This window comes from Antechinus flavipes, chromosome 3 (genome assembly GCF_016432865.1).
Source record: "Antechinus flavipes isolate AdamAnt ecotype Samford, QLD, Australia chromosome 3, AdamAnt_v2, whole genome shotgun sequence".
Lineage (NCBI taxonomy): Eukaryota > Metazoa > Chordata > Mammalia > Dasyuromorphia > Dasyuridae > Antechinus > Antechinus flavipes.
Genome location: NC_067400.1, coordinates 204,836,731 through 204,852,214, shown reverse-complemented (window position 1 = coordinate 204,852,214; position 15,484 = coordinate 204,836,731).

The window sequence follows — 15,484 nt, the reverse complement described above, 5'->3', positions numbered from 1 at the left end:
AAAATCTTTAAGTAACATGATAGAAATGTCAAATAGGAACAAATGATCCTACATCTAAGTCAAATGTATTAATATGTATCCTTTGGAGCACAGACTTTTTAGAACAATATTAAATATGTTATTTACACTCAATATTTTATTTATATCATTGCAAAGTAAATATATGGTACAGTAGAAAATATGCTAGACTTTTGAGTGAAGAGGGCCACATTTCAATTTCCAGTTTTACTTTTCTACTTATATAACTATTGATTTGTAAAATAAGGAGCTGGACTAAATATTAGCAACATTTATATAGAACTTTAAAGTTTACAAAACACTTTACAAATATTACCTCATTTAACCTTATCTCCATTTGTAGATGTGGATATTGACTTTAATAAATGACGTTAGCAGTCACAAAAAACAGGTGTCCAAGAAAGGATGTAATTCCAGGTTTGGTGCTTCACCTACAACACCAATTTCCTGCCTAATTCTGGCTCTAAACCTAAGAGCCTATGAAAATTTACCAACATCACCACAATTACATGCAAAGAACTCTCTAGAGATCAATTTTAACAGTAATGTCCATGTAGTCATTTGGAAAAGGAAAACTACTGCTTTCTGGTTATGATATACTATTAGCATAGGAAACTTCTCCAAATTAATATGAGAAAGAAAAAAAAAAAAGAGGAACTCAACTCCTGATTGGGGAAAAAAGTATAGCAGGAATTGAATCTTATTCTTTCCCTTCTAGATTGCAGCAGAAAGGACTCTAAAGAATTTGAAGATACAAATTGAAAATACAACAATCCAACCCTTTGTTAATTGTATGCCATTTGATCAGTGTCACTTAGTAGAGCAAAGTAAGTGAAGGAAAAGAAAAATAAAGACTACTGAGGCAATGATGAAGAGTGGGAGTTGTCTAGAGAGAAGAACCTGGGTAGTAATTACTATCTGGGGCTGTAATATTATAAAGTAAAATGCAACAAGGATTGTAGGAATTAGGAGAAAACAGCAATATGGCAGGATTCCATGACAGATCCTCCCTTTTGTTCTAAGTGAATGCCGTTTGTTTTCTTACTCCTTAGGTTTATGAAAAACAATTTTTTTTTTTTTAAATACAAGGTACCGGATTATTCTGTGAAAGTCCAGGGACTCTTCCAAGAAATCTGTAATCTCTGATTTTGAGGCCTTTTAATTCCTTCTCAAACTGTAGGCCTTAAAGTCTTAACTGTCCTCTGGAAAACTACACTTGGGTGTTTGGAGTGGTAATGGTGGTGGATTGCTTCCCTAAAAGTACCATGTCTGGAGTTTAGTGTGCTCTAACCTTTAAATCTCTTTAACACAAGGATAGTTCCTTGGATCATAGATTTAGAGTTGGAAGTAGCTATTAGCATGTAGTCAGGCCCCATTTTACAGATAAGGAAGTCATTAAAGAAGTTTCTCCAAATCATAGAATTGAGTCAAGGGAACTCAAAGGCTATCCAGTCCACATCTTTCATTTTCTATTGGGAAGTTTTATTAGATATAGTCTAAACATAGGATCAAAATAGATTTCATTTGTGGTAGAAAAGTTGGTATCTGTGAATATTTAACATAATGAATTAATAAAACTGTCCAGAGGACAGTTAAGACTTTAAGGCCTACAGTTTGAGAAGGAATTAAAAGGCCTCAAAATCAGAGATTACAGATTTCTTGGAAGAGTCCCTGGACTTTCACAGAATAATCCGGTACCTTGTATTTAAAAAAAAAAAATTGTTTTTCATAAACCTAAGGAGTAAGAAAACAAACGGCATTCACTTAGAACAAAAGGGAGGATCTGTCATGGAATCCTGCCATATTGCTGTTTTCTCCTAATTCCTACAATCCTTGTTGCATTTTACTTTATAATATTACAGCCCCAGATAGTAATTACTACCCAGGTTCTTCTCTCTAGACAACTCCCACTCTTCATCATTGCCTCAGTAGTCTTTGTTTCAGGCAGCTCAACATATTAAATATTTTTAAATTGATTTTACTAATACATGTTCAATTATCTGCTAACAATAGCAATTCGCCATATTCCTAGTTCACAAATAACTTTCCTCATAATACTATGAGGTTTTCCATATTATCCAGTTTCATTGATGAAATCTGGAAAAAACAATGGAATCCAATCATACCAATGATTGTCAATTAAAACTAAAATAAATTTGTGAAACTTAACTGTAAAGGGCAGGAACTCTGAAGAAATATACTTAAAGCTCAGAATGATTGGTTTAATCCTACACCAAGGTGTTAACTCAGTGGAGTTGATAATACAATGGTTATCTAATTTAGCGGTGATTAATAGTTCACTAGTTTAATGTGATTGATTTAATCTTAAAACAAGGTGTTAACTGAGTAGAATTAATATAATGATTCTCTAGTTTCTTAGTACATAGTATAGTTCTACAAGTTGACACCCATGATGATGTACTTGTAATAGGGTATTTAAACTGGATCACAAAGTCAGCCACAGAGGTTCCATCTTTGATCAACCTTTCCTGCCTCCTGCACTTTGAGAGAGAAGACTTGACCAGCCTCCTGGTGGCTCTTCTACCCCCTGCATTCCTCCACTGAAACCAAGACCCATTCCAGAGGACCTCCAGAAAGCTAGCCCAGACTCAAGCAAAAGAGACAAACTGTGAAGGATGGATATAATAATGGACTGTGAAGGAGATAATAAAGATTTTGGACTTTATTCCTTATTCTTCTCATGGTGATTATTCTGCTGAGACCTAGATCCATGCAAAGGTCCGAAAACTAGCTGGAACATTACATTTTGGCGCCCAACATGGGGCTAAGGAATTGCACTCAGCAGTCCAGACTGACATGATCCTGAGTTCAGTGGAAAAGTCTCCATAACCCAGAAATTTGGGTGAGTACAAAAATAGACAAGCAGGAAACATTGGTAAGGGTTAAACTAGTGTTTCAGCTGAAATGGGACAAATACTTAGAAAAGAGCCTTCTCCACTCCAAGGGAAGTATGTAGAGGGTATAATTAAGCTAATAAAAAAACAAGTTTTGATTGTAACTTGGAAGCAGATCATTGGACTTTTAGAAACATTAGAGTACACATCTCCTTGGTTCTCAAAGGAAGAAGGATTAGAACCAGACAAGTGGAAATTAGTGGGAGGGCAACTAATTGAATATTACAATGATAATGGTCCTGATTTAACTTTTAAAGAAACATTATATATATATAACAATACAATTGGCTTTAGGGAATTCCTTCGAATAAGGAAAAAGAAGAAAGATCAGGATGGGGAGGGTACTGATAAAAAAAAGCTGAAAAGCATGAAGAATTAGATAAGAAAGGAGTTAAGTACAGTGCTGATGAAATTAAGTATAGTAGTGCTTCACAGCAGAGCCATTAGGGTATTCCCCATCCCTTGACCCTCCCTCCTCAATTAACCCTTCATGGGTAGAAGGAGAAGGAGGAGGGAGAAGGGCAGTGATACAATCAGCACCACCCATGAAGCAACTTTGTCCATTCCCTATGACAAGATTATAAAAGACACTAGTTAAAGCTAAAAAAGGACAGGATATATCTGATTTTAAAACAGAAGCATACCCTGTTATTCAAGAGTTTGACTCTTCAGATCAAGAAAGGAGAAGATATACTCCTTTTGATCTGGAAATTATCAAAGATCTGAAAAAGGGTTGCACTCTTTATGGGGTTACATCCTCTTATGTTAAAATGGTATTAGAGAATTTGGCTTTTGAAGTCTTAACCCCTAGTGATTGGAAATCTATAGCAAGGACATGTTTAGAACCTGGACAAAACTTGTTGTGGCTTTCTGAGGATATTTAACTCTATAGAATACAAGACCAACAAAATAGGCAAACTGGAGTTAATATACCAACTATCATTGATCAACTAGCAGATATAGGTCTTTATGCAGACACTTTAGTGCAGATTAATTACTCTTTGATAGCATATGAGCAAATTGCTGCTGCTGCTATCAAAGCATGGGGCACCCTTCCAGGAAAGCAAGATAGAGGAGAAAGCTTCACGAAAATAGAGCAAGATCTAAATGAACCCTTTGTTGATTTTGTAAGCTGTCTGCAGACAGCTGTTATACAAACTACTGGTGAAAATGCAGCAACAGGAATAATGATAAAACAACTTGCTAGAGAAAATGCTAATGAGGTTTGTAGAATTATACTAGGACTACAAAAGAATGTGCCTTTAAAGGAGATCATAAGATGCTGTGCCACAGTGGGCACAAATGCCTTTTATACCCAGGCTATGATGCAGAACATGGGAAGACAGAGTCCCTTTTGGCAAGAGACTTCCAGAGAGACTAGTCAATACTTTCAAAAGGTGTGATAAAGTAGGGCATCTAAAAGCTCAATGTTGGCATAGAGATAGAGAGAACAGGGTGGGAGAAAAGACCCAAAAGCCCAATGTACAAAATGCAACTGGGCCTCTGAATGTAGACTCAGGGAAATGGAAAGCGAGGCCCAGTTTCAGGGCCCCAGTGGACATCAGAATGTAGATTGACTCAGGGAAAAGAGAGGCAAGATCCAGCTCCAGGGCCCCAGGCAAAAAACAGGCCGGGCATGATGGCAGCCAAGGTTATACCCAGAGAGTCTTTAGAAGTTAAGTATTCAGACATGATTAATCAGCCAAAAAGCAATCTATGGAAGAAACGGATTACAAGATCTATCAGCCAAGAAGCAATCAGATGGGGAAAAGGATTGCAATTAGGGAAAATAAGAGTTGGATGCAGCTAGGACTACTGAGATATCTCCTGGAGAGGTGAAATCTGTCCCTGTCCAGCCTATGGATCCCTTGCATCCAGGCACAATAGGCTTGGCCATTTCACCTCCTGAGAGTATTTACAAAACAGTGTTTATCCATACACTGATGTGACTGGGGAAAGTGTGGCTAATATCCCAGTCACTAATACAGGTAGACAATATATGACTTATCACCCAAAAGAAGTAGTAGCATCAGGTTTACTGATACAGACTCCTAATAGGCAATCTGGTGATAGTTGCCCAAATTCTGACTCCCAACAGCAGAATCCAGGAATATTCTAGACTGCAGCTGTTATAGCTGTCCGACTTATACTCACTATCTATATAAATGGCATACCATTGGAAGGGTTGGTAGACACAGGTGCAGATTGTATAGTCATTAGAGGTGCCAATTGACCCAGTCATTGACCAAAGATTAAGGCAGACATCTATATGTCTGGCATAGGAGGATCAATAGCAGTTGAAATTAGTGCTGCCCCTATGAGATGGACATTTGAAGGTGAAACAGGAGTTTTTACTCGTTTTATGTTTGAAAAAATTCTCCTCAACCTATGGGGAAGAGACATTTTACAGCAGTTAAAATTACAATGGACTACTTTGGCTTTTTAGGCAGGGCTTCTGCACTCTCACCTGTTCCTGTTCAGTGGAAAACCACACCAGTGTGGGTAGAACAGTGGTCCTTAACAAGTGATAAAATTCAGGCCTTATTAGATATAGTACAAGAACAACTTGACCTAGGACATTTACAACTTTCTCTGAGCTTGGAATTCCCCTGTATTTGTTGTAAAAAAAAAAAAGAAAAAAAAGAAAAAAAGAAAGAAAGAAAGAAAGAAAGAAAGAAAGAAAGAAAGAAAGAAAGAAAGAAAGAAAGAAAGAAAGAAAGAAAGAAGAAAGAAAGAAAGAAAGAAAGAAAGAAGAAAGAAAGAAAGAAAGAAAGAAAGAAAGAAAGAAAAGAAAAGAAAGAAATCTGGAAAATGGAGGATGTTGACTGATTTAAGAAAAGTAAATGAATAGATGGAAACTATGGGATCTCTTCAGCCTAGATTTCCATCTCCTACTTCAATTGCTTAGACAATGACCTCTTTGGGTTATAGACATTAAGGATTGTTTCTATTTTATCCCTCTAGATAAGGAGGATATTGCAAAGATTTGCCTTTTCAGTGCCCTGCATTAATTTAGTTGAGCCTTATAAAAGATATGAATGGACAGTTTTGCCATAGGGAATGAAAAAATAACCCTATTGTGTGTCAAATGTATGTTGCTGCTGCTCTTACTCCAGTAAGAAAAGCATTTCCAAAAGTTATGTTATTATATTACATGGATGACATCTTGGGGTGTGCACCTGAGGAGCAAATGTTAACATGTCTACAAAAGACCATAGAAACACTGAGGAATTACAAATTGAATATAGCTCCAGAAAAAAATCAAAGACATGCTCCTTTTCAATATTTAGGATATGAGGTATATCCTAAAATGTTTACAGTACAAAAGCTTTAAGAACAAAGAAGTTCAACACCTTAAATGACTTTCAAAATTTAATAGGAGATATCCAATGAATGCATCCTGTATTAGGCTTAACTACCAATCAATTAGAACCATTATATGACATTTTAAGGGGAGACAGTGCTTTAAACTCACCACGCCAGCTTACAAAAGAAGCTCAAGAGGCTTTGAGGGAAGCTGAATTGGTTTTATCCAATGTGGTTCAAAGAGTCACTCAAAAAACACCCATGGAAATATCAGTTTTTGCTACAAAAGAGGCACCCACAGCAGTACTTCATCAAGGAGACAGTGTGATAGAGTGGGTGAACCTCCCAGCACAACCAGAACAAAGCCTTACTCCTGACCCAGTGCTTGTGGCTAGAATCTTATTAAAAGCCATTAAGCAAGTAGTACAATTATCTGGGATAAGACCTGACAAGATATATACTTTTTATACTAATACCCAAATTAATGTATGCTGTGAAACCATCCCAAAATTGCAAATTTTAATGGCCACGACTCCAAATTTTACATGTGGGTCTCCATTAAAGATAACTAGACTATTACATAATTAGTGATGGATTCTTGAAGAAAAGGTTTCTAAAGTTCCTCTTAAAGGAGCAACTACTTTTACAGATACGTCCAAACATAATATTTGCACTGTATACTCTTGTGACTTAACTATAAAGAGACAACGTGGTAGAGTGGATGAACCTCCCAGCACAACCAGAACAAAGCCTTACTCCTTACCCAGTGTTTGTGGCTAGAATTTTATTAAAGGCCATTAAGTGAGTAGTACAATTATCTAGGATAAGACCTGACAAGATATATACCTTCTATACCAATTCACAAATTAACGTATGCTGTGAAACCATCCCAGAGTGGCAAATTTATTGGCCACAGCTCCAAATTTTACACATGGGTCCCCATTAAAGATAACCCGGCTAATACATAATTGGCAATGGATTTTTGAAGAAAAGATTTCTAAGGTTACGCTTAAAGTACCAATTATTTTTACAAATGCATCCAAACATAACATTTGTGCTGTATATTCTCATGACTTAACTATAGTCTGAACTTTTAATTCCACTCAACAGAATGAATTGTATGCAATCATGCTAGCTCTTATTATCTAGAAGATGTAAATACAATACCTGATTCGGCCTATTCAGTGGGTGTGGCACAAAAAATTGTCCCAGCCCAAATAAAATTTGTAGCTTCTAATATTATCAGCTGTTTAAGGAATTTCAAGAGCAAGTGAGAAAGCATCCAGATAAGATTTACTCACAACTGAGCAATCTGAACATATCAAAGCTACAACTGCTAAAATGGTCACTTTTGGTCAGTCAGCTGTCTGAGGGCTCTGGCCTGGCCAGACCGGGCTAGGCCAGATCCACTGGAGCTGAGTGGGGGGAGCAACTGGGGCTGAGAACAGGAGCAGAGGAAGGCAAGGCCTTTTTTATCTTCTTCCTAAATGTATAACTTGTAACTTGATGTACTCTCTGTTAAGAGTTCAAATGTTGGAGTTTGTTCTCAGAGGATAGCCGGTTTAGAGGCTTAGAGCCCTTCGGATGTCTCCAAATCCAAAGGTTCTGTCCTTCAGCTTCTGCCTTCTTCTGCCTCCAACAGAGATGGAAGATCTCTCTTATCTCCTTCTGGGGGGCCCAGCCACCAATTTGCCGCGGAGAGAGGGCTTCTGGCGTAGCTCCACTGAAGTCCGTCAAAAGTGTTCTCTGCAGCAGAGTCGTTTCTCTCGAGTCTAGCGCGATCAGCCAGCCAAGAGGAAAAAATGTATTCTGGAATGGCTGTCTCGCCTTATATGTGAACCTTCTGAGAGAATGGGATTATGGGTTTTCTCCCATAGTGCTCTCTGGCCCAAAGAGCTTTAAGGTGTGGACTTTGAGTAAAGGTGGGAACACAAGCCTTGTCTTGATTAGTTCTACTTAGTACCTTGTTTCAGGTTCTGGCCAAAACAACTTCTTGTAAGATTAGATCAACTCTAATTACTTAGCAGTTAGTAAGGATTCCAACATCTCCCCCTTTCTTTTGTTTTAAAACATAGGGGGTTTCTGAGGGGGTACACAAAAATCCATCAATATGGGCCAGAACTTTGTAACAGATATACATGGTATACATAAATCCGTCAATATGGGAGGCATTATACATAATTTACATGAGCACATAGCAATATAACACAGGTTAGTAGTAATGTAACAAATAACAAGAATCAATCTGAAAATTTACACATGTCCATAAGTCCTAGAAACAGTCCAATAGGATTCCATTGTCCATTAGTTCATGTGCCAGGAATCTAATAATTCTTGTGAGCACAATCAGCAACAGAACCACCCGATATTTCTTGGGTCTTCTCCTTTGTTTCAAGAGTCTGCTCCATCTTTCTGCGATGGACAAGGCGAATGCGGCTCGTAGGCACCCATCTGATTCCTTCTCCACCTGTAGAGATGCAAGCAAATCCTCTCCCCCAAGCAGTTAGCCTATCCGGTCCCTTCCATTCACCACTTTCTGGGTCTCTCCACATCACCTGGCGATTATCTAAAGATAGTGGAGCTGCTCGCACTGGACACTGCTCTTCTGGTGGGTTGTAAAACCTGTCTGCTGGAGCCAGTGCATCTTTATCAAAGATTAAAAAATTAATGGTATAGAGAACTAAATTTAGAAGTTCTCTAGGGTTACCCGTGGCTCCTCCTTTCTTTTGTTTTTGGAGGAGTGTCTTAATGTCTCTGTTTCTTCTTTCTACTATTGCTTGACCTTGAGGATTGAAGGGTATGCCAGTAGTGTGTAGAATCTTATACTGTGCACAAAAGTGTTCAAAATGTTTGGAGGTATATGCCGGTCCATTATCTGTTTTTATTTCTTGTGGCACACCCATAATTGCGAATGCTTGAATGAGGAATTCAGTGACCACTCGGGATGTCTCTTTTGCTGCTGGTATGGCAAAAGTGAATCCTGAAAAGGTGTCTACCACAACGTGGATAAAAGACAGACGACCAAAAGATTTATAATGAGTCACATCCATTTGCCAGATTTCATTGGGTCTCAAACCACGAGGGTTCTTCCCTGGAGGCAGTGTAGGAGCGTGGAAGGGAAGGCAAGCTGTACAGCTTTTCACTATGCTCCTAGCTTCTTCTTTTGTAATCCCAAACTGTAAACGCAAAGCTCGAGCAGCCTGATGGTATTTAGAATGGGATTCCTGGGCCTCCTGAAATAAAGGCGTATTGGCCAACATAGTTAAAAGGCTATCTGCCTTTGAATTTCCATCAAAAATAGGACCTGGAAGTCCACTATGTGAATGGACATGCAGGATATAAATCTTTCCTGGATGCTTTCTCACTTGCTCTTGAAGTTCCTTAAAGAGCTGATATATATTAGAAGCTGCAAATTTTATTTGGGCTGTGGCAATTCTTTGTACCACACCTACTGAATAGGCTGAATCAGATATTATATTTATGTCGCCTGGGTAATAAGTGAGAGCTAGCATGATCGCATATAATTCGTTCTGCTGAGTGGACTGAAAAGGAGTTCTGACTACTCTTTTTACGGTTAGATCATGAGAGTATACAGCACAAATATTTTGTTTGGCTGCGTCTGTAAAGATGGTTGGTCCTTCAAGAGGAACCTTAGAAACCTTCTCTTCAAAAATCCATTGCCAATTATGCAGTAGTCTGGTTATCTTTAATGGAGATCCATGTGCAAAATTTGGAGCCATGGCCAATAAAATCTGCCACTCTGGGATGGTTTCACAGCATACATTAATTTGTGCATTTGTATAGAAGGTATATATCTTGTCAGGTCTTGTCCCAGATAATTGTACTGCTCGCTTAATGGCCTTTAATAGAATTCTAGCCACAAGCACTGGGTAAGGCGTAAGGCTTTGTTCTGGTTGTGCTGGGAGGTTCACCCACTCTATCACACTGTCTCCTTGATGAAGGACTGCTGTGGGTGCTTCTTTCGTAGCAAAAACTGATATTTCCAAGGGTTTTTGAGTTACTCTCTCAACTACATTGGATAAAGCCAGTTCAACTTCTCTCAAGGTCTCTTGAGCTTCTTTTGTAAGCCGGCGTGGTGAATTTAAAGCAGTGTCTCCCCTTAAAATGTCATATAGGGGTTGCAATTGATTGGTAGTTAAACCTAATACTGGACGCATCCATTGGATATCTCCTATTAATTTTTGGAAATCATTTAAGGTGTTCAACCTCTCTGTTCTTAAAGATAGTTTTTGTAGTGTAAGTGCCTTAGGATATATTTCATATCCTAAATATTGAAAAGGAGCATGCCTTTGAATTTTTTCTGTAGCGATATGAAGTTTGTAGTATCTTAGTGTTTCTATGGTTTTTTGTAGACATGCTTCTAGAATTTGTTCCTCAGGTGCACAACCCAATATATCATCCATATAATGTAATAGCATAACTTTTGGAAATGCTTTTCTTATTGGAGCAAGAGCAGCAGCAACATACATTTGACACATAGTGAGGCTGTTCTTCATACCCTGTGGCAAAACCGTCCATTCATATCTTTTATAAGGCTCAGCTAAATTGACACTGGGCACCGAAAAGGCAAATCTCTTCATATCCTCCTTATCCAGAGGAATTGAATAGAAACAATCCTTGATGTCTATAACCCAAAGAGGCCATTCTCTAGGAAGCTGAGTAGGAGATGGAAGTCCAGGCTGAAGAGTTCCCATAGTTTCCATCTGTTCGTTCACTTTTCTTAAATCAGTGAGCATCCTCCATTTTCCTGATTTCTTTTTTACAACGAACACTGGTGAATTCCAAGGACTTAGAGAAGGTTGTAAATGCCCTTGTTCAAGCTGCTCCTGTACTATATCTAATAAGGCCTGAATTTTATCGCTACTTAAGGGCCACTGTTCTATCCACACTGGTGTATCAGTTTTCCATTGGATAGGAATAGGTGAAAGTGTTGGCAGGCCTTCAACAGCAGCCCTGCTTAAAAAACCGAAGTACTCATTTTTAACCCCAATTGTTGTAAAACGTCTCTTCCCCACAGATTGATGGGGATTTTTTCAACTATAAAAGGAGTAAAAACTCCTGTTTTGCCTTCAAAAGTCCATCTCATAGGGGCAGCACTAACTTCAGCTGCTATTGATCCTCCTACTCCAGACATATAGGTATCTGCTTTAATCTTTGGCCAGTGACTGGGCCAACTGGCACCTCTAATAACTGTACGATCCGCACCTGTGTCTACCAATCCTTCCAATGGTAGGCCATTTATATAGATAGTGAGCATAGGTCGGTCAGCCGTTACTGCTGCTGTCCAGTATATTTCTGGTTTTTGTGGTCTGGAGTCAGAACCTGGGTGACTATCACGAGGCTGCTTATTAGGATTCTGTAGGAGTAACCCTGATGCTACTACGTCTCCTGGGTGATAAGTCACACATTGACTACCTGTATTAGTGACTGGGATATTATCTACACATTCCCCAGTTTCCCACATCAGTGTGTGGATGGACACTGTTTTGTACATACAAGAAGGTGAAATGGTCAAGCCTACTGTGCCTGGAGGTAAGGGATCCATAGGCTGGAGAGGAACAGATTTCACCTCTCCAGGGGGTATCTCAGTTGTCCCAGCTGCATACAGCTCTATTCTCCCCAATTGTAATTCCCTTCTGCCATCAGGTTGCTTCCTGGCTGGTTGACTGTGTAATCCCCTTCTCCCATCATATGGCTTTCTGGTTGATTGGTCATGTCTGGGTACTGGACTTCTAGGCACTCTCTGGGTGCACCATTGGCTGCCATCATGCCCCAAGTGTTTTTTGCCTTGGGCCCTGGGGCTGGGCCCCTCATCCCGTTTCCCTGAATCTGTCTGCATTCTGAGGCCCAATGGAAGCCTCTGTTGCATTTTGGACATGGGGTTTGGGGTCTTGTTCTCCCACCTTGTCTTCCCATTCTATCTCTATACCAACATTGAGCTTTCAGATGTCCTACTTTTCCACACTGAAAGCATCTACGAGTCTCTCTGGAAGTCCCTTGCCAAGAGGGATTCTGTCTTCTCATGTTTGGATTTTGGGAAGTCTGCATCATAGCCTGGCTATAAAAGGCACCTGTGTCCACTGTGGCACAGCGTCTTATGAGTTCCTCTAAAGGAGCATCCTTGCGCAGTCCTAGTATAATTCTTCTGCAAACCTCATTAGCATTTTCCTTAGCAAGTTGCCTTATCAAGATGTCTGTTATTGCATTTTCTCCATTTGTTCTTATGATAGCTGTCTGCAAGCGTCCCACAAAGTCAGCGAAGGGTTCATTTGGCCCTTGTGTTATTTTTGTGAAGGCCCCCCCCTTGTCATATTTATTGTGAAGAGAAGCCCACGCTTTGATAGCATTATCAGCAATTTGCTGATATGCTGCTACAGAATAACTAATTTGTGCTGTGACATCTGCATAAGGACCTGTACCTGTTAGTAGGTCACAGGTGATTGCAGTATGAACTCCACTTTGAATATTTTGTTGGGCTTGTATCCTACAGAGTTCACTATATTCAGAAAGCCACAAGTAGTTCTGTCCAGGTTCTAGGCATATTTTTGCTATCGATTTCCAGTCATTAGGGGTCAAGATTTCAAAAGACAAATTTTGTAATAGCATCTTAACATAAGCTGATGTAGCCCCATAAAGAGTGCAAGCTTTTTTCAGGTCTTTGAGGATTTCTATATCAAAAGGTGAGTATCTTCTACTTTCTTGACCTGAAGAATTAAACTGTTGAATTACAGGAAAAATGTGGTGTTGAAATTCTGATACATTTTTCCCTTCTTCTCTGGCCTTAATTAGTCCCTTTTGCAATCTACTCATAGGAGGAGGTGCTGGATGCTGGGGAGGAGGTGCTGGATACTGGGGGGGAGGTGCTGTTGCTGTCACTGCTCCCCCCACTACCCCTCCTCCCTCCATCCAGGAGGGTGGAGTTGATGAAGGAGAGTCAATTACCTGCTCCTCAGGTGGGGCTGAGGCTGCCTCAGATTCACCCCACCCTTGAGCCTCACTTAAGTCTCCCTGCCCTGTGGGGATATGGCCATTAATCTGTTCTTTGTCTTCCTCCTTTATCTCAGGCTTCCCCCTTTGGCTATTCCTAGAGTTTTTTCCTTTTCTCCTAGAACAAGTACGGTATTTTAAGGCCATCTGTATCGTATTATATAAAAAGAATACTTCAATGGAAACTGAACGAGGACCGTTTTCATTGTAATATGCGGAGAGCTATTGACCAACCAATGCCCAGTTTTTTAGAGAGATTTTCTCTTCCTCTAAGAGCCAAGGGGAGGTGCGTTTTAATGTAACCAGAAGTCTAGCTGCCTGTCCCCAAGTTACAAGTAACCCTTGATCTTCTATCAGCTTAAGCAGGCTTTCTATAGCACCACTCCTGGGTGGGTCTGGGGTTGGGGGGGTTGGGGTGGGGGATGGAGAATCTTTACCTAGGATCTGTCCCATTTCAGCCAAAAAAGGTTGTACTCACTCAGTTCCTGGTCACTGGAGACTTCTTCAGTGAAAGTAGGGTCCTTGGTTCCCACGCTTGGGCGCCAAATGTTAAGAGTTCAAATGTTGGAGTTTGTTCTCAGAGGATAGCCGGTTTAGAGGCTTAGAGCCCTTCGGATGTCTCCAAATCCAAAGGTTCTGTCCTTCAGCCTCTGCCTCTGCCTTCTTCTGCCTCCAACAGAGATGGAAGATCTCTCTTATCTCCTTCTGGGGGGCCCAGCCACCAATTTGCCGCGGAGAGAGGGCTTCTGGCGTAGCTCCACTGAAGTCCGTCAAAAGTGTTCTCTGCAGCAGAGTCGTTTCTCTCGAGTCTAGCGCGATCAGCCAGCCAAGAGGAAAAAATGTATTCTGGAATGGCTGTCTCGCCTTATATGTGAACCTTCTGAGAGAATGGGATTATGGGTTTTCTCCCATAGTGCTCTCTGGCCCAAAGAGCTTTAAGGTGTGGACTTTGAGTAAAGGTGGGAACACAAGCCTTGTCTTGATTAGTTCTACTTAGTACCTTGTTTCAGGTTCTGGCCAAAACAACTTCTTGTAAGATTAGATCAACTCTAATTACTTAGCAGTTAGTAAGGATTCCAACAACTCTCCTCAAAAATCTCCTCAAAAGACTGTTTTCCAAGCACCCTCCAGATCCAACTCCACCTAAAGCAACAGAACAAACAGCATGGCAACGAAGGGAGGCCTGCAGTTGGGAGGTCACAGGCCAGCCTCAAAAGGAGAGGGCTCTGTACCTCTACTTTTGCAGCATTGCCTCTCGCCATTTTTGCTGACAATTTCAATGACACAAATCAAGAGCAGAAGTCCCACCAGGAGAGAGGAAGAAATATCTTTCCAAGATACCCTCAGTTCCAGTTCCACAAACTACAGCCATGTGCTTAACAGACTGGAACCAGTTACAGAAGGGGTATATGTGATTGCTCGTATCCACAAGACACATCTATTAAACATCATCACACTTCTCCCTGAAATAAATTTTCTACCTTTTCTAGATGGGGAATTTCATATGGAGGCCTTCTCAGACTCAGGAGAGCAGGGGTCATCAGCCAGACCCCTATTATAAAAGAAAAAAACCAACATTGTTGCTGTCCTTAAAGAGCCCATATTCTAATGAGACAGGTGACATTAATCACTATATACATATTGGATTTCTATCTATCCATCTAGAGAGAGAACAAGAGAAAGAAAGGAGAGACACACACACACACACACACACAGAGAGAGAGAGAGAGAGAGAGAAGAGAGAGAGAGAGAGAGAGAGAGAGAGTCAGAGACAGAAAGAATAATTAGAAAACAGTGAAAGAAAACAAGAGAAATATGTAGAAACCAAGAAACAAAGACACAAGCACCGATACAGGATTTAATGAAACAGAGAAAGAAGCAAAGAGTGATGGAAAGAAAGAAAGGAGGATAGAAGTCGATGAAGGAATATCAAACTACAACCCCCACAATCCTCTTGCGGCTTCCGTCGCTAACCCCTAACATGTGGACAAGTGACAAATTTTCAGGGCTTCATCTGGCTCATTGTATAGTGAAAACTTTTTCATTCCAAATCTAAAACCTATGATTTTTAATGCATTCACTGTATTAATTATGTATCTCCCCCAGAGCTTTGCACTTAGGAGGGGATTAAGAGACCGAGGTGATTGTTGTTAATTCTATGGCTATGTTTTATAACCCACCAGAAGGGCAGTGTCCAGTGTGAGCAGCTCCACTATCTTTAGATAATCACCAGGGGA